The sequence below is a fragment of the Micromys minutus genome, assembly GCF_963924665.1.
Source record: "Micromys minutus genome assembly, chromosome: 1".
Taxonomy (NCBI): domain Eukaryota; kingdom Metazoa; phylum Chordata; class Mammalia; order Rodentia; family Muridae; genus Micromys; species Micromys minutus.
In genome coordinates, this window is record NC_137969.1 from 24300822 (window position 1) to 24319406 (window position 18585).

General features: G+C 42.2%; 1 protein-coding gene across 5 annotated transcripts in view; it reads left to right on the plus strand.

Moving 5' to 3' along the window:
* The first annotated feature begins 1198 nt into the window (after positions 1-1198).
* KIAA0232 overlaps positions 1199-18585 on the plus strand; it is a 56578-nt gene continuing 39191 nt past the window's right edge. For 2 of the 5 annotated variants that reach the window (XM_080928461.1, XM_080928466.1), the window contains exon 1: positions 1201-1391. The gene's annotated coding sequence lies outside the window, so the exon portion shown is untranslated. Of the gene's footprint in view, positions 1392-18585 lie in introns of all 5 variants that reach the window. The other 3 variants (XM_080928464.1, XM_080928462.1, XM_080928463.1) reach the window with 3 other exon arrangements.

Consider the following 18585-nt stretch of genomic DNA (forward strand, 5'->3'; position numbering starts at 1 on the left):
CAGTTATCCCCACCCTTGCTCCCAGACGGCCCTGGATTTTTTCACTCTCTCCCATGTTGTGTGAGTTTGCCTGGCTGCCCAGCCTAGAACAGGTAACCAAAAGACGTGTACTAAATAAAACTGTGGTTTGTGACTCACCTGAAATGAACCCCAAGGCAACAAAACCGGTAGCAAACTGAGGAAGGGTAAGAATTAGATGAAGGAGAAGATTCCCGACAACAGAGCCAAGGAAGGGCCTGGGCTCAAATTCTGCCTCCACCCTGAGGCACCATCCACTCACCAGCCTGTTTCTGAGTGTCTCTTCTTTCCATTGAAATGGGCCAGTAAGGCTTTACCTTGGGTTTCTACGAGAGTGAAAAGATGTTTGCAGACACAGTATGGCTTCAGTAAAAGGACAGTTCTTTTAGGTTCCTGACCTTGGCTTGCATACAGAGTCCAGCCTACCTCAGCAGAAAAGTACTTGCAGTTCTCTGCTCCTCCCAGAAGCCTGAGTTGAGCTTGGGAACTTCGAGTCTCAGGCTCTGAACCTAAGAGCAGGGCCTGGTGCCAAGCGGTGCTCAATGAGTTTGATGAACTGTATGCAGGTCACTCCCCTTCTGGACCTGTTCATGTCTTTGTATAGAAGGCACATCTCAGGCTTTCCTTCCTGGTACTTACTTCTGACATCTACTTCTGCTTTTCTACGAGAGCCTAGGAGTCACATTTAGGGAAGGTGAGTAGGTGGGAAGAGGCTTTTGACTAAAAGGTTAGTGCACATTTTTGGCTCCCACTTCCGAATCTCCCGAAAGGTCTTTTTTTTTTTTTTTTTTTTTTTTTTTTTTGCCTACTTAATAATAACATAAAAAAAGTCATGTCACTTTTTTTTTTAAATTGAAGTCTTTATGTTAAGCCACCCACTCCAGCCATCCCAGGACGTGGCGAAGAGGGGGCGCAGACAGGTGTAACGCGGGGGTGCGTGGTGGAGGGGTTCTGCAAAGCCTGGCCTGAGTGGTCACCGACCCTGGCGCACTCTCTCAGGACCTGGTGAAACTTCAAAGTCTCGGATTCCCAGATCGGCCTCGCGGGTTAGGATTTCCAGGACCCCAGAACCCAGGGCTGCGCGCCTGCTGCTCCTCCACCCACAGTACGAGGGCGGAGCCCTGGCGCGCTGATGTAATCCCGGCGCCTGGGCGGAAGGATATGGAACGCGGCGCTGGCTGGCCAGGCGCTGAGGCCGTTGCCAGGTAACGCAGCAGAGCGGCTGCCGCGCGCCGCCTCCCGCCCTCCGCCGCCAGGCGCTGGGGCCGCCGCCGCTTTACGTAAGGCGCAGGCCAGGGCCGCCCGGCGCTCGGCAGCCGCCTGCAGCCCTCGGAGCGCAAGGAGAGGCGCCCACCACCAGGTAGCCTTGGCAGGTAGGCGGGGGCCGGAAGCTGGGCCGTGGCGGGTGGCCGGTCCGAGGGATGTCTGGCTCCAGGACCCTGCGGGCGGCGTGCGATGAGTGCGCACAATGGGCCGCGGCGGGCTGAGACGGCCCGGCCTGAGGACAGCGGCCGAGCCTCGCCCCGCGCCCTCAGCTTTGTCCTTCGGCGGTCGGGGGCGGGCGCGGCGCGGTGAGTGGCGGGCATTCGGGCCTATGGCGCGGGGTCGGAGAAGGTGACGACCGAGGGCAGAAGTGACAGGCCCCGGAGTCGCCGGCCTGCGCGCGCCACCGCCCGGACCCTCGCGGCCCGGCTTCCGGCCGGCGTCTCTGGAGCTCCAGGCGTCCACTGCCGGCCAGGGCTGAGCGCGCTGCGTAGAAGCCAGGCCAGGCCAGGACGAGCAATGGGGAGCAGACCCCCGAACCTGGCAACCCCTCCCTTCAGTGTTTGCCCTTCTGTAGACAAACCTTAAAGGTTTAGCCAAGAAAAGTGGGATGGAGATAAGCTGGGGAGGGGGATATGCAACTCTGGAGTCATTTACTAAATGGGGTTCTTGGCTCTCATCTGCATCGTAGACTTTGCCTCGTTGCCCAAGTAACTGACAATGCAATTTGCATTTCTGGCTCTTGGCTTGCTAAGGAAACGGTAGGAGAGGATTGCTGAGGAGCTGGGGACGAACAGTTTGGATAACAGGTGATACCATGGAAAAGACTATGCAATGAAAACCCCACGCAAGATTTCTGCCACCAGTATAGGACCCGTTGCATGACACTTTGCCGTTTTTATAGACTTCAGATTTAAAAAAAGGGGAAAAAATATCTGTCACTCTGCGTTCTGAAGGTCAAATATTCGACCGCAGATATTTTGGGCTGAACCATTCTTAACTAGGTCTCAGGATCTTTAGGACAACAACCATTCTGGAACTGTGCATTTGAAATACCCATGGAGGCTTCGTGCAGTTAATACTTATTATTGTAGATTTAGTTGCTATTCTTGCCAAATGATGTACTTTTAAAATGTGTTCTTTCACAAGCTCATATATTTATATAATGCACCTTGATCATATTTCCCCATTATCTTCTCTTATCCAAACATCGAATTATAATTATGTATGTATTTGTGCGTGTGTCTTTGGGTGCATGTGTGGAGGCCAGTGATCAATATCAGGTGTTTTTTATAATTGTTTTTAAAATATTTATTTAATATGTATTGGTATTTGACCTGCATGTATATCTGTGAGGATGTCAGACAGTTGTGAGCCACTGTACAGTTGCTGGGTCCTGGGTCTAGTGCTCTTAATTACTGAGCCATCTCTCCAGCCCTAAGGTGTTATTTTTGAACTAGGTTAGACTAGCCTGGCCAAGAACTTTAGAGATCTGACTGCCTGTGATGTTGAAATGGCTGGGATTTGAGTCAAGGTCTCTCACTGAACCTGGAGTTTACCAATTCAGCAAGGTTGGCTGGCCAGCAAGCTTCAGGGATTCTTCATCTCAGCCTCCCCATCTCTGGGATTCCACAAATGTTTAATCATTTAAAAAGTAATTAGGGCTGGGGATGTAGCCCAGATGAAGCCCAGTATTAAATTCTCAGAATGTAAAATAAAATAGGGCTTCAAGTTGAGTATAACAGGATTTTTTATGAACCTGTTTTTACTAAGAAAGTGCCACCTTGGCCAGTGAAATATCAAGATGAGAGTTTTGCTTTTATTTATACATGTCATAGAGATACATGTATTGTTCTTTGAACAGAGGGTAAATATTTTTTAACATGGCAACATTTAACAAGGCAAATGTTTAAAGGGTGATTGGTGTATTTGATACACAAATTATGAACATTTTAAAAATGAAACTTAATGGAGTTTTTGCTTGTTTCCATTTGTTGTGTAGCTCCATCTGCTTGATTTTATCCCAGGGCTCTTTAAAGGTTTGGGGCTTGCTATTTATTCCTCTTGTGTGGAAATGCACCAAGCCTGAGCTTTGCCCCTGTTTTTGCATCATTTGACTTGGAGCAGTTAATGGCCTCTGAGCTAGTTTTGTCATCTGTGAAATGGGAAGAACAGCGATACCTGTCTTGCAGGATACATAGGCAGAGAAGGAGGATGTGAAGTAATTCCATCCTCACGCAAGCGCTTAAAATGCTGCGTTAGTGCTGATATTTCTAAGTCCTCAGGTTCCCCTGCTGGTTGGAAACAGTAGGTTGTCTTCAGGTCACTATTGTTTTCTCTCTACTTTGCCTGACTTCCAGGATTCTCTTTTCCAGACACAGGGCAGCCTCTGGTCCCGCAGGCTTCTAAGCACCTGTGATTTGGAGCTTGGAATGCAGTTATGATAGCACAGTGTTGGAGGTCCTTGCATCGTGTACTGGCCACCTCCTATGCTGCTCTGAACATGCCAAGCAGTTTTAGACTTGATTTATACTCTTCCTTCTGATCCGAGTATCCCTCACTTCTGTTTCCTCTAGTTTTAAAAAAACTTAAAAGAGACCGTATCCTCTCCAGAGCCTTTGGAAGTCCTTCAGAATGAATTCCTCCTTGCTGTAGGCCTTATAGCTGGATGACATGCTTTTCCTTAAAATGTTTCTTTTGTGGAAATTAAACAAAGTATTATTGCTTTCAAGAAGACTTACTTATTAGCCCATTAGTACTGGAAAGACTCAAGTTACATTCTGGCCCCTCTCTTGCTTCCTGGGTCACTGTGGGCAAGCTTGTTATATCTTGACCTTCAGTCTTTCTGTGAAACAAGAAGTCACATGTCTTTTGCTTTGTAGCGAGCTGGGTTCTAGGGATTGAACTCAGATTTCCGGGCTTGCTTGACAAATGCCTTTATCCACTGAGCCATCTTGCTGGCCCTGGGGGCAGTTTTGTTTACCAGATTTTTTAAAAAGAAGGATTTATTTTTATTTATATGCATGTATATGCATATTCTTCCCTTGGAGACCAGAAGATGGAGTTGGATTTCTCTGGAACCATAGTTACAGACAGTTGTGGTCTGCCTGACTTGGGAGCTAGGAACTGAACTCTAGTCCTATGGAAGAGCAGTAATCATTAATTACTTAACTACGAAGCCCAGGTATTAGATTTTACCAGCTCTATATTCGTGCTTTTTTTGTTCCTGCTTCCTTCCTTTTTCTTTTTTCTTTTTGTAGTGTTTGGGATTAAACTCGAGGCATTATGTATTCTAGACAAGCACTCTCCCAACTTAGTTACATCCCCTGTCCCTCTATGCACTTTTTATCTATTTCCTTGAATGCTTTCCTCTCTGGTTCTATTGCTCTATCTACCCTCTGAAGCTGTTGCTGGTCTCTAGGAAAGACTGTGCACTGTCCCCATGACTAAGAGGTGGTTATCAAAGGGTTAAGAATGCTCTCACAGCATTGCCACCTGTACTTATCTTTTAGTCATGTCTGAAACCATGTGTCTTCTTGCACTTCATATGTTAGACAACTCCCAGAACATTTGACATAAACAACCTCTGGGAGGGAAGTTCTGTTTTGGCTTATGGTTCTGAGTTTTCAGTCCATCATGACAGAGGATAAATATGGTAGCTTGGAGATCTCAACCTAATGGAAGCCAGGAAGCAGAGAAAGACAGACAGATAGGGGGCAGAGACAAGGATCTGCCTCCAGCGACTTACTTTTTTCTGTTAAATCTTGCCTTCTGATGTTTTTAGCACCTTCAAAAATAGTGCCCTCAGCTGGATACCAAATGTTCAAATAAGCCCAAGGGGGCACATTTCAGATTTATAACATTCCCCCGGAGCCCCAAAATGTATTTATATATTTACTCTATCTCAAGTCCCCAATGTATTACATTTCAACATTGCTCAAAAGTCCAAAGTCTCTTCTAAGACTTGAGGCAATCTCTCAGCTATGAATTCCTGTAAATGAAAAAGAAAGTTATATACACAAAGGCACAGAGTAAACATTTCCATTCTAAAAAGTAGAATGGAATAGCCAGTAAGAATTGTGTATGGACCAAAGCAAGAGCAAAACCCAGCAGGGCGAACTTCAAAGCTTGTTGCTAATGTCTGTCTTCTGAAATGTGTTGTAAGCTCCAGTGGGCTTCGACAGCCCTGCCTTTTGCCTTTGCTGTTTGCATGCAGCCCATATTAACTTTCTTGGGTTGGCTCCACTAAGTGCCTTGGGCTGTCATAGTGCAGGGACCCTAATCTTATTACACATTTCCTGACTTCTCAGGCTTTTCTTTGAAATCTGGATGAAAACCTCTGTGGCTCTGCTTTGCTTACCTACTAACTTAGCATCACTTGGAAGTGCAAAGATTTGCTGCCAGTTGCAGTAGTAGCCTGGCTCCCTGAGACCATAGCTACAGCAGCCTCCAGAGTACCTGGGTGGCTGAACACAAGGAAACAAATCCTGGGGAAACAGCTTCCCAGATGGCCTTGTCCTTGTCCACTCATATTTTTCTCTCTTCTCAAGGGAGATGTATTCCAAATTAGTTTATGCTTTACTATTCTAGAACCTGTGATGTGTGGGGCCTGGCCAGTTCCTAAGATGACCAGAGACACCTTTTGTCTTGATAATCCTTGGCTCTTATAATTAATGGCTTTAATTTCTTCAGTAGTGACACTTTCTTTGGCCCCAACTTTTCTAACCGTGTTGCACATTTTTCAGTCTTTGTTGCTTTTTTCTCATTATAAACGCTAAGAGCTGTTAGTAAACCTCCTTTCTTTGGAATTTCCACTGGTTCACTCATAAACTCAGTTTAGTGTTTTAGTAAATGGATAAAATTTAGATATCTTCTTTATTATAACATGTACAGTGTCTAGTTCAGTTTCCAGCAGTCTTGGTTGTCTGAAACCTGTCTTGAATGTCCACATTCTTAGTGGATTTTGGTTTTCTGAGCTCCAACCAAAATTGTCTATTAAGTTCTGCTGACAACATTCTTGGCTTTGGCTTGTTTTTCTAAAGTCTTTCATATTCCTGCTTAAGACTGAGTCCAAAGGCTTCTGAACGACACCAGCAACAGACAGCTATGACCTCACTTTTCTGGGGCCAATTTTCTATGTTAGACTTTCATCTGACATGTGCAACTTAACTGGGAGAAAAGTTTGTGTTGGTTTGTGGTTTCAGTACCCTCATGGTGGAAAATATATGCTGGAGCAAAGTTTTTCATCTCCTGATAGCCAAGAAAAGAGGAGGAGGAGGGGGTGGACGATGAGAGATGGACAGATAAGGTATCCCTAAGATATATCAAAGTGACCTACTTCTTCCAGCTAAACCTTGCTCTTAAAATTTCCAGCATTTCCCAGTAAAGTGCCACTAAGCTGCAGAGCCTATGGGGGAACAATTTATTTTATGTGCATGTTTGAATATGTACCACATGTGTGCAGGTGCCTATGGAGGGCAAAAAAGGCATCAGATTTACTGGAACTGGAGTTGCAGGGAGTTGTGAGCTGCTCAGTGTGTGTGCTGGGAACTATACCTGCATCTTCTATAAGAGTAGTTAGTGCTCTTAATTGCTGATCCGTCTTTCTAGTTGCTCAAGTAGTTTTGTCATTGTTGTTTGCTTATGACATTTTAGGGTTTTTGTTTTGTTTTTCGTGGAAGAATCTCCTGGCTCTTAGTGTCTTGAAGGAAGAGACTTCTGTTTGATGCTTCCTTCTAATATGTAGAATAATCTTTTTGCACAGTATTAATTCATTAGATACTTGACTGAATTAACTCAGAATCACTTCATAATCTGATTGCAGAAGGACTGGGAGAACTTTGTGACTCAGTGCAGGGCCCAATATATCCCAGGTGTGTCAGTAAGGGGCAGCCTTCGGCTTGTTCTAGCAGGTGTAGAAAACACTGGAGTTTGGTGCCTTAGTTACATTGGTGTTGCTGTTACCACAGTACCTGGTGGAAACATGGATTCACAGGATTTTAGTTCCTTTAGGGACAGCATGTGGGGACACCACTTCATGGAGGCAGAAGCATATGGTGGAGGCTGTTCATATCACAGCAAACCAGCAAATGGAAAGCCAGACAGGAGATGGACAGGATAACGTAATCTCAGGGTCACTTCTGCCCAGATGACCTCTCAAGTAGTCCCACTAGCTAGGGACCAGACATTCAGAACATGAGCCAGTTCATATTTAGATCCTAACATTTGGCCTTAGATGCTCTAAGATTCATGGCCATCTCATATGCACAGTGCATTTAATTCAAATTAAATTTCTTAACAGTTTTGAGATTTTTAAAATGTCTGGTGCCAAGTGGTCCCTATTGAAACCTCTAAAACTTTTCCCTGTTGCTAAGCATTGTCCATACCATCTGTCTCTTGTCAGTATCACTCCACCCCTACCCTACCATTGTCTTGGGAGCAGATAAGTGACAAATTACATTTGAATGTTGACACTTTAAATATTTATGATGCCATTTATGTATTATACTAATTAAGTCTTCAAAAATGGTACCTGTTGGATTAGTATAACATAGAGCTCCTTCCCTGGAGCAGCATATTAGTGGGAGTTTTTTGTATTGACTATTTTATGATTATTGCTTTTCTTAATCATTGGAATTTGTGTATTGCTAATCTCTTAAAACCTGTTCCAGAGATTTGGGAATGATAGCATTATTCCAGAAGATGAACTTGTATTGCTAGTGTCTGAGTTACACATAAAGGCATTGGGGCAGTGAGTTCAGAATGCTTGATGATCTTCTCTGTGTATGCATGCTTCTAGCCTGAGTGAGTGAGTGAACTCTAAGAACAGGGTAGGGGGTGGAGGAATTGGAGCAAGAGCATGGGTGTGGCCAAGTCTATCAGTTCTATGGTATATAAAATACGAGAGGGTAAATGACTTAAAAGAACTATGCCACTTCGTGTGTGTGTGTGTGTGTGTGTGTGTGTGTGTGTCTGTGTGTGTGTCTGTGTGTCTGTGAGTGTGTACACTAGTTTCTCATTTTAATGAGGTATCTAAGGTAGCCTTTTTGCAAATAAAAGAGATTTATTTGGCTCACACGTTTTGGAGATTCAAAATTAAGATAGGTAGTCCCATTGATGAGAGTGTTTGATACATTGCCTTATGGTGGAGAGGGCTGGCTGGTGGCTGAGGTTTCCACTGCAGTGTAGTTTTCCATAATGTAGTTTTGGATATAAGTAGTTGTTAGAAAGCTTACTTGTTGTTGTTGTTTTAAATAAAAGATTTGCTATTTTATTTGAGTGTCTATTTTATTTGTGCATCTTTGTTTTTGCAACACATGTGCAGGTGCCCAGCCCATAAGCTGAAATTACAGGTGATTGAGTTGCCTGATGTTGCTACTGGGAACTGGACTGGAGTCCTCTGGAAGATTAGCAATTTCTCTCAACTGCTAACTCATTTCTCCAGCCCATAAAACTTACTCTTTATTTTATTTCATGTGAATGAATGTTTTACCTGCATGTATATAGGTTTAGTATGTTTTACAGTTCACAACTGTAGAAGTTTTATTCCTAAGCACTTTAACAGGATACAGTTTCACACTGAAAATTATATGCACATTATGAGCTAATATTTTATGTGATAAGATGTTTTCAACTTTAACAGTAAGTTTTATGGAGGAGCATTTGTGGCTGAGAAAACAGAAAGATAACAGGTCCCTATGGAGCAATTTCCACAATGCAAGACTGGTCCAGAATGTGTCCTGGAAAAAACCAAAAAAACAAACCAAAACAGATCCACCTTTGCTGTGGACCAGGAATAACCAAATGAATTAATTTGATTGACAGCTTTCAATTAACTGAAGTCCTGTTTTGTATCATTGACCAGCCTGGCAAGAATTGCTTATCTGGTCACTCCAGTTCAAGAAGCTAGCTCTCCAGTCTCTCACCTGGAGCGGGCAGGCTGGTAGTAGGTCTGGCAGGTGCTCTTCTGTTCCTGTCCTTCCTTGTCCTGTGCTATTGGTGTCGTAGATGCTTGTCCTTTTCTGCTCTTGTGTGAAGGGTAAATTCTTCTACGTACTTGCCAGTTCTCCTCTCAGGTTTCATGCTTTATGGTTACAGACATTCCAAAAACCTTTTGTTTCTAGGTAAACTTGCTTAGAAAAAAAATTTTTTTTTTGAGACAAGGTTTCACTCTAGCTCTGGCTGTCTTGGAACTCACTATGTAGATGAGGCTGGCTTTGAACTCACAAAGATCTGCCTGCTTCTGCCTTCTGAGTCCTGGGATTAAAGGCATGCACCTATTTCACAGTAAAATTTCAATCTCTCCTAATTTAAGTTTAATTTTATAAAATTTAGTTGTTTATTTTTTGAAAGATTTTTATTTATTTATTCTATATTTATATGATGAGACACACACCTGAAGAGGGCCTCAGATCCCATTACAGATGGTTGTGAGCCACCATGTGGTTTCTGGGAATTGAACTCGGGACCTCTGAAAGAACAGTCAGTCCTCTTAACCATTGAGCCATCTCTTCAGCCCAAAAATTTAGTTAATTTTCCAACAGTCTTCATCAATTTCATGTTTTTAAAATTAAAGATTTTTAAAAATATTTTTTATTAAAAAATTAATGTATGTATATGTGTGTGTATTGTGTGTATATGTGTTGGTGCATGTGCCTTGGTGTGTTTGGGGTGAGAGGGGTGGTCAGAGGATAATTTTATGAAGTTGGCTCTCTCCTTCCATCTCTATATGGGTTCTAGGATTAAACTCAGGCTTCTAGGCACCTTTACCTGCTGAGCCATCTCACCCACCCTAATTTCATTTTATTCATTATTTTTCCAAAAATCTTTTAGGATTCTACCTCACTGAACTATGTTTTTGCCTTGGAATTTTGGTTGGTGGCTGTGACTTTCTGCATAGGCACAGTTGTCTATCTTAGTTATGTACACATTTCCCTTTCCTTCCCTTGGCTGTCATCTTTTACTTAGGTTTTTAATTTTATAAACCGCTGAATGTAAAGTTTGTCTCTGCTAGAGAAAAAGAACATTTTTTAAATGGCATATAAACTGTAATTTTGTAGCCCTGCTGAAGTACTCAGCACCTAGCACATCTAATTGAACTGAGCATCTACACTGATCATTAGAGAAGGTGCATTTTATAAGATACAAGGCTTTCTTCCGTATGTAGCTTTCAAACCAGAGGTATTAGTAGACACCCATCAAAGCTTTAGGACAAACAAAACTCAAAGTTCCTCTTCATCCTGTTCTTCCTCTTTCCTTCCTTCCTTCATGGATATTTTTTAGCTGGGCACGGTCATACTTACCTTTTTAATCACAGTGCCTGCAGAGTCAGGTAGATCTATGTGAGTTTGAGGCCAGCTTGGTCCATACAGTGAGTTCCAGGACATCCTGGCCTACATGGTGAAACCCTATCTAGACAAACAAGCAAACCAATCCTTTTATTTATTCTTTGACAGTTTTATACAGTGTGTTTTTATTATGTCCACTCCAATTTCCTGCTCTACTTCTTTCTAACACCTCCTATGGCAGTCCATTCCCCACTTCCCTTCTTTTCCTCTCATTTCCTTTTGTATCCACTGACTCCAGTAGGGCTGCTTGTTGAATGTGGCCTGGCTGTGAAGGCTCTTGTCCTTATGCAGGACACTGAAGAACAGTGAGCTCGTGAGTGTAGTTTCTGTCCTGTCACAGCATCTTCTCATCTTCTGGCTCTCACATTTCTTCCAGCCCCTCTTCCCTCTTCCATGGTGTTCCCGAGCCTTGGGAGGGGGAAATTGATACAACTGTCTCATTAGGGCTGAGTATTTAGCAGTCACTTATTCTCAGCAGTTTGGCCAGATATGACCAGTTGATGTGCATCAACTGCTACTCAGTATAGGAAGAAGCTTTCCTAACCACCATCCTTATCCTGAATGTAAATAATTAAGCAGGCCTACTATAGGCTTCCATTTTATAAGATACAAGGTTTTGTTTGGGTTGTAGATTCCTTATGAGTCTTCCTTTGGTTATACACAGGCTTTAGAGGCTGCTCCTTCCTATAAAGAATGAGAAGTATAAGTATAAGATATTTACTTAGTATCACATAGTAGTCTAAGAACAGTACTGTGGTATAAAAAGAATTTTAATTGTCATTGAGGGTCTGTGCTTCCTAGTATAGACCATCAGTTTGTTTCAGCTACTTGGCTAGTAAAAATGAAGCTTCTTAATCTTTATGCAGCTCTTCCTGTTGGTATAAAAAGAATGTGGCCACATACTAGGTGGTAGAGTTTTGTTTTGTTTTGTTTTTATTATATTATCTTAAAAAGAAGCTTTATTCATTTCCTAAGACTTGTCATGTTTCTACAATAGGGCAGAAAACTAGGTCTAGAAAACTATTTGTGTTTACTTCTCGGATACATAGAGGAAGCAAGCTGACAGAATCAGCTGTTATATCCCTTTGCTGTTTCCAGTCTTAGTTTTTCTTTGGGTTGTAGATGCCTTGTGACACTTCCTTTGGTTATACACAGGCTTTAGAGGCGGCACCCTTCTATAAAGAATGAGAAGTGTGGGCTTCAAATTATGTGCCAAGGTCAGGAATAGCAAGCAAGATGTGTTTACGAGTGTGAAACTGCTTCATGTATGGGCATACTTCATGCCTTCCAGGCTGAGTTTGCTTAGGTTGTGGGTAGCAAGCAAGGCTTGTTTACAAGTGGGGTAATTACATTATGCTTTCTAGGCAGACACTGCTTAGAAATCCCAGACCCCCCACCCTCAAAAAAAATCCCTCAAAAAGACAAAGAGCTTCTGAAAGCCAGAGTCTTAGAACCTGAGATCCTTGCCTTTATTCTCTTCTATTTCTTTTCCTTCTCTTCTCCCATCTCCACTCATATTTCACAAGTACATTTATTTGTATATGTGTGTATGTTTTTGTAGGCATGCATGTGGAGGTGAGAGAATAATTCCTTCCACCATGTGGGTTCTGGAAATTGAACTCAGGTCATCGTAAAGCTTGGTGGCAAGTGCCTTTACCTGCTGAGCCATCTCTCTATCCGTCCATCCATCTATCCATCTGTTTGTATGAAAGTCAATTGCAAGTAACGTAGACCTTTGAGAACCAGGTATGCCAACAAGCAGTGCACCTTTGTAGTGAGGAAGGACCAGTTAGAACAGACTGGAGGCATGTACTGCAGAAGCACCACATTAGATAGAAGAGAGTAGCATGCTCAAGAGTAAAACTGAAGCCTACAGTAGAGTTTGGAAAATACTGAGGGGAAAAATCTGTCGGCTGTTGTCTTTGTGTTGCCAGTGCCTGGCAGTAGGGAGCCTGTTTTTCATGTGGGGTGGTAAAAGGTGAGTTAAAAGCCTGGGCCACAGTCTTATTGCCCTCCTGGTAGACACACAGGTAACCAGGTGCTTTCCCCAGTGCGACTACATTGCTATTTCCCAAACCCCTCTTTGAGAGTTTACTCTCTTGTGTTTGGATTAGGAAAGCATTAGTTCAACACAGTTTTGATCACCTGCTAAGGTCTAAGCATTCTGCTAAGTAGGGCATGGAGTGTGCACAGTTTCCACTGAAGCCTTTGCGGCCTCATTTGTGAAGAAGTCTAACCTAGAAGCCAGAAGTATTCTGAAAGGATGTCGTCAACTCTGAGTGCCTGTGACATTTATGAAGATGGTGACTGCCTGTGTGCTGGCAGAGATGGTGGCAGGAGTTATGGAGGGGCAGTAGCATTTCAATAAGCATTCCTCTTATTGTGCTCCTTGAAGTTATTGTGGCTGGTGACACCTGTTCCTGTTAAAACAATGGTTCTTAATCTTCCTAATGCAGTGACTCTTTAATACTGTTTCTTGTGTGGCCACCCCAGCCATTAAATTATTTACTTCACAGCTGTAATTTTGCTACTGGTATGAATTCTAATGTAAATATCTGATAGGCAGGATGTCTGATATACAACTCCTGTGAAAGGGCCATTTGCCCTCTCACCCCCAAAAAGGGTCATGACCCACAGGTTGAGAACTGCTGTGTTAAAGTGTGGCTAGGCTTGCTTTAGCTGACTATGAGCAACTCACATCCAAGAAGAAGCTTTCAAAGCATCAGGACATACTTTGGCACAGACGTTGATGACTTTCATCCCTGGATTAGCTGGGTTCCAGATGCTGACCATTTTGTCAGCCACGTCCCAGGTGGATCACACTTGGTAATGTCCTCGAGCATCCCTGCCAAAGCTAGATAGATGAATATGTGGCACCATCAAGTTCAGCCCTTTTGGATTAAGACATTAAAATGTAGGGGTTGTGTCTCTACAGCATTGTGTACCTCCCTAGTTTAACGGAATCCGTTTTTTCTGGTTACATTGTCGGTGAGTTCCATTTGTTTTTACTGTTCCATACAGTTTGACCTTGTCATTGAACCATCCACAAGTACATTGAGCCAGAGTGTAATTTGGCCTGTTGGTTGCATCCTGTCTTCACAGGGAGGGGCTTGTACACTGTTGAAAAGAGAACAACTTGTTAACTCAAAATGGTTGTTTGCAGAAATGAGTCAAAGCCAGTGTTCAGTAGAACTTCTGAGCAGTGTGAATGCACCATATTCTCACAGTAATCATCAGCTGTATGTAGTATCTGGGCACTTGAAGTGTGGCTAGTACGATAGGAAGATTGGCTTTTTTGTTGTTTTCGACAGATCTCAGCCCAGGCTGGCCTCAAACTCGGGATTTTCCTGCCCAGCTTTCAGGACACTGGGATTCTAACATCTGTTGCCATACTCAGCTCAAGAAATGGACTTTAACCTGGGTAGTGCAGTGGTACTCTAGCACAACGTGGTGACAGTGCTGCTGGGAATGAAGCAAACGTTCGTATGCTGTGTTTAACTTGCGACTTACTAAGATGCTAAGCTTTCAGGTGTAGAAATGTTTGCTCCTATTCAAGAAACTATTTGAACTTACAAAAAGAATATAAGGTAAAGAAGAAGAAAGAAGCAAGTGTACCGGCGCCAGAGTAACCAGGTTCTCATAGTTGTCTTTTCCCTGATGCTCTGAATGGCTTCACAGGAACGGAAGGGAGTCTAGAAACAGTTCAGATGTCTGCTATCATGCCATAAAGGCACTGTGATCGGGAGATGGCTCAGTTCATCACGTGTTTGGTTCCTAGCACTTTACATTAAACAATAAACAAACTGAATGTGGAGGCTGGAGAGAGAGGTCACCAGTTAGAGTACTTACTCCTCTTGCAGAGGACCTGAGATCAATTTCCTATACCCATATGGTTACTCACAACCTCTATAACTCTAGTTCCAGGAGATTCAACACCCTTGTCTGATCCCCATAGATCCTAGACATGCATGTGGTTCGGAGACATATATGGAAGCAAAACACTCATTCACATGAATCTAAAGAAAAATAAATCTAAAAAAAAAATTTAAAGGATATGGTGGTATACCTTTTTATCTCAGTGTTGGGGAGAAGAGAGGGTTACTCTTTGGTGCTTATTACTAGTCAGTCTAGGTTAATGAGCCAGGCCAGTGAGATACAGTATTAAAAAAATAGGTGGATACCATGTGAGGAGGAACAGCAAAGGTTCTTCGTGCTTCCACACTCATGCATACATACCCTACCTACTGTCCATATGAATGCACACTGTTGTGTAAAATAATCTTCATGTGTTGATAACTCTAAAGTATACTGCATCCCAAACAAGGGAAATAAATAACCTTCCTATTTCAATTAAGTGGGCTATATGACCCCTGTATTTTAACTGACAAGGGAGTGTATACTGGAGGCGGTATCTGAGGGGAAAATCTCTATATATGTGTGTGTGTGCACTCGAGTGCATATATACATATTTGTGTGTGCACACGTGTGTGTGTGTGTGTGTGTGTGTGTGTGTGTGTGTGTGTGTTCATAAGCTTACAGGTTTGAACCAACATACTGGTTTATATGGTGGTGGTGTTTTTGAGATAAGATCATACCCACCTAACAATGAGTTGACCTAGAACTTGACATCCCCCTATAACTTGGGGAATACAGGGGTTACAGACATACACCACTATACTTGGCCCTTTGTTGGTTTTTATTTGTTTTAGAAGCCATTTAATTTCTTAATTGAAAAAAATAGTACACATTTGTTTGTCTGCATGCATGTGTGCATATGCATGTATGCCACAACATGCATGTGGAGGTGAGACAACTTGCAGGAGTCAGTTCTCTCATTTACCATGTGGGTTTTAGAGATGGAATTTAGGTTTTCAGGCTTGTATGACAAGTGCCTTTACCTGCTAAGCCATCTCACTGTCCCTGAGTTAATTAATGAGGTGGTGGTGCACACCTTTAGTCCTGGTACTGGGGAGTCAGAGACAGGTGGATATCTGAGTTGGAAGCCAACCTGGTCTACACAGTGAATTCCAGGACAGCCAGGGCTGCTCAGAGGAATTAAAAAAAAAAAAAAAAAAAAAAAAAAAAAAAAAACCACAAACAAAAAAGATCCTTAGTGAAACAGATATAGCTGTAGCTGCACTGCGGCTGTCTTTGTTTCTTTAAGTGGATCCACATTTTGTGCTGGAATACTGGCTGCAATACTTCAAAAAATATATTATTTATTTTATGTATATGAGTACACTGTAGCTGTCTTCAGACACACACCAGAAGAGGGCATCAGATCCCATTACAGATGGTTGTGAGCCACCATGTGGTTGTTGGGTTTTGAACTCAGGAAATCTGGAAGAGCAGTCAGTGCTCTTAACCTCTGAGTCATCTCTCTAGCCTTCTGTGCTGGAATACTTTTACTTTTGCCTAAAAGTCTTTTCATATTTCCTGTAGGATAGGTTTGTTGGGAATAATTTCATTTTTTACTCATCTGAAAATCTATTTTACCTTGGCTTTGAGAGTTTTGTAAGTATGGAGTACTAGGTTGACTAGGTCCTTTGGTGTCTACCTGATCATCTGCTCACTTGCACTGTTTCCAGCAAGAACTAGATGTTATTCTTACCTTTGCCACTATACTTAATGTCTCTGTCTCACTCTGGCTGCTTTAGGATTTTTTTGTTGGTTACAGGTTTGACTTACTTTTTGTGCTGTGCCATTTTCCTCATTTTATGTGCTTAGAATCCTTGACTATCTTGCTATAGTTTCTATCGTTTTGAAAAAGTAAATATTAATTAAAGTACATAAGTGCATGTGTCAGCTTTTAGTCTATTTAAGTGAATTTATTTTCTCATTCTTGTCTCGTATTTTGAATAGTTGTCAGACATTGTAAATTTTAATTTCTCAGATCCTGGTGTTTTTGAATTTCTATAAATATCCTTGGGCTTTGTTCTGAAACCTCAGTAAAGTTAACTGAAAACAGTTTGTTTCTTTGGAGTCTTGTAAGATTTGTTTGGGTACAGACATGGTTGCTGGTAGTGGGTTAGGAAGATGGAGGCTGGAGGTTCAAGGCCAGGCAATCATGATCTACATGAAATGCTGTTTTAAGACGTTACCATCACCACCACCAAAAAAAAAAGCCAGCAAAAGATTTGTTAGGCAGGACCAGACCCAGTATTTACACAATGTCTAATCCTTCCCAAATACAAAGACCTGACTTCCGGAGTTGTGAGTTTCCTGGCTTGGCTGGAGGTGCTACTTGCTGTTGTTGGGATTAGGTACTGATTCATCTGTCCCAGGGATTCTTCCTTGCTGTGGGGGCCTCTGTGACCACCAGACCCTGCAGAGTAACGATCTGCATGAGACAAAAAGCGAATCTGATTCAGCATGACTCAGTAGCTGGTGTTAGTTCAAACTAACACAGTTAACACCAGACAGTTTATTTTAGGCATATTTAAGTACAATATAATTTGGAAAAAAGTTTTATAGTTTAACACATCCCCTGTGTACAAAGAGGCATAATTACATTGAAAGTCTTCTAAGTACATCTTCTATGAAGATGGTTACTAAATGTGTTATCTTAAGGGACTAGGGGAGGATCTGGTATGGTCTCAGTCATACAGACAGCATAGAGGTCATTTAGACCATTAACCACCTCTGGCCTGTTTGTTGGAGCTTAGGTGAGCTAGGTAAGTCCTGGCCCTACAGATAGCATAGGTTAACCAAGGCTAGTGTTTCTCTGCATAGATTACAGTATCCTACATATCAGACATTTACATTATAATTTATAACAGTAGCAAAATTACAGTTATAAAGTAGCAACAAAAATAATTTTATGTTTGGGGTAACCACAACATTGGGAACTGTGTTAGAGTCACAGTATTAGGAAGGTTGAGAATCACTGACCCTAAGCAATTAGCCACTCCCATTCCTTGTCTTCTGGGCAGAAAACAGGTAATACATTTTTTCCCTTTGATAAAACAACCCTGAATGTTTAACATTCCTGGTTTCTCTAGTGCTTATCTGTGAGTACAAGGACTCCCAACTCTGCCTCAGTCCCTTACATGCTCAAACCCATCTGTACTCTGCTGAATACTCCAGGATAGCTCATTGCAACCTCTGACGTTTGTTTGTGCCTTTCTCAAGGTCTCCCTATGAGTTTAAACTGCCTGAATTCTCTTGCTCCCCTTCAGCTGTTTCAAGGCTCCTCAGTCTGGCTGGTTTTCATCAAGTAACTTGTCAGCTTGTTTCACATGGCTAGTGTTAATTGGTGGTCTGTCTAATATCTTGCCTAGGAACCAAACATTAATTAAATCATTGATGGAAAATGTTTTAATTTTGAGAGGCAGCTGGGAAATATCAGCTGATGAAAAGTAAAAAATTTTTGCTTTAATTTAACTACCTTTTACAGTTTAATAAAGTAGAATATTAGGAAGGATTTTTGTAAGTAGCAAAATACTTAGTAAAACTTATTAGTCTAGTGGTACAATAAATTTAGGGTTGTATTCTGTGTATTTACTGTGTATAAATTTTACTGACACCTAGAGAACTCAGGCATACATCAGTTGTAGAGAGGGTCCACCTTTCATTCAAGATGCTGCTCTGAATCCTGTGTAGCGGCTGATGTTCACAAGCACACTAGGCTGATCAGTGTTGCTTTCCCTGTTTGCAAAAAATAAAACAACCCAAGCTCAAAAGATAAAGAATAGTTTTTTACTCGATAAACCCATTATTGGACATAATGAAAGTGTTCAAAGGAAGAGTGTCACTGAATCAGAAGTCTAGCTAGGAGCGGCCACAGCAGGTCTGACAGTGTAGCCTGTCTTACATACAGCCTTAGAACACTTCCAGTCTCATGAACTCCCTGGTTACCATCCTGTTTTTAGCCATATAAAATAATGATCTGTGAATCTAAATATTTTTTGTTTGTTCTGTTTTTTTGAGAAAGGATTGCTCTAGTGTAGCCCTGGCT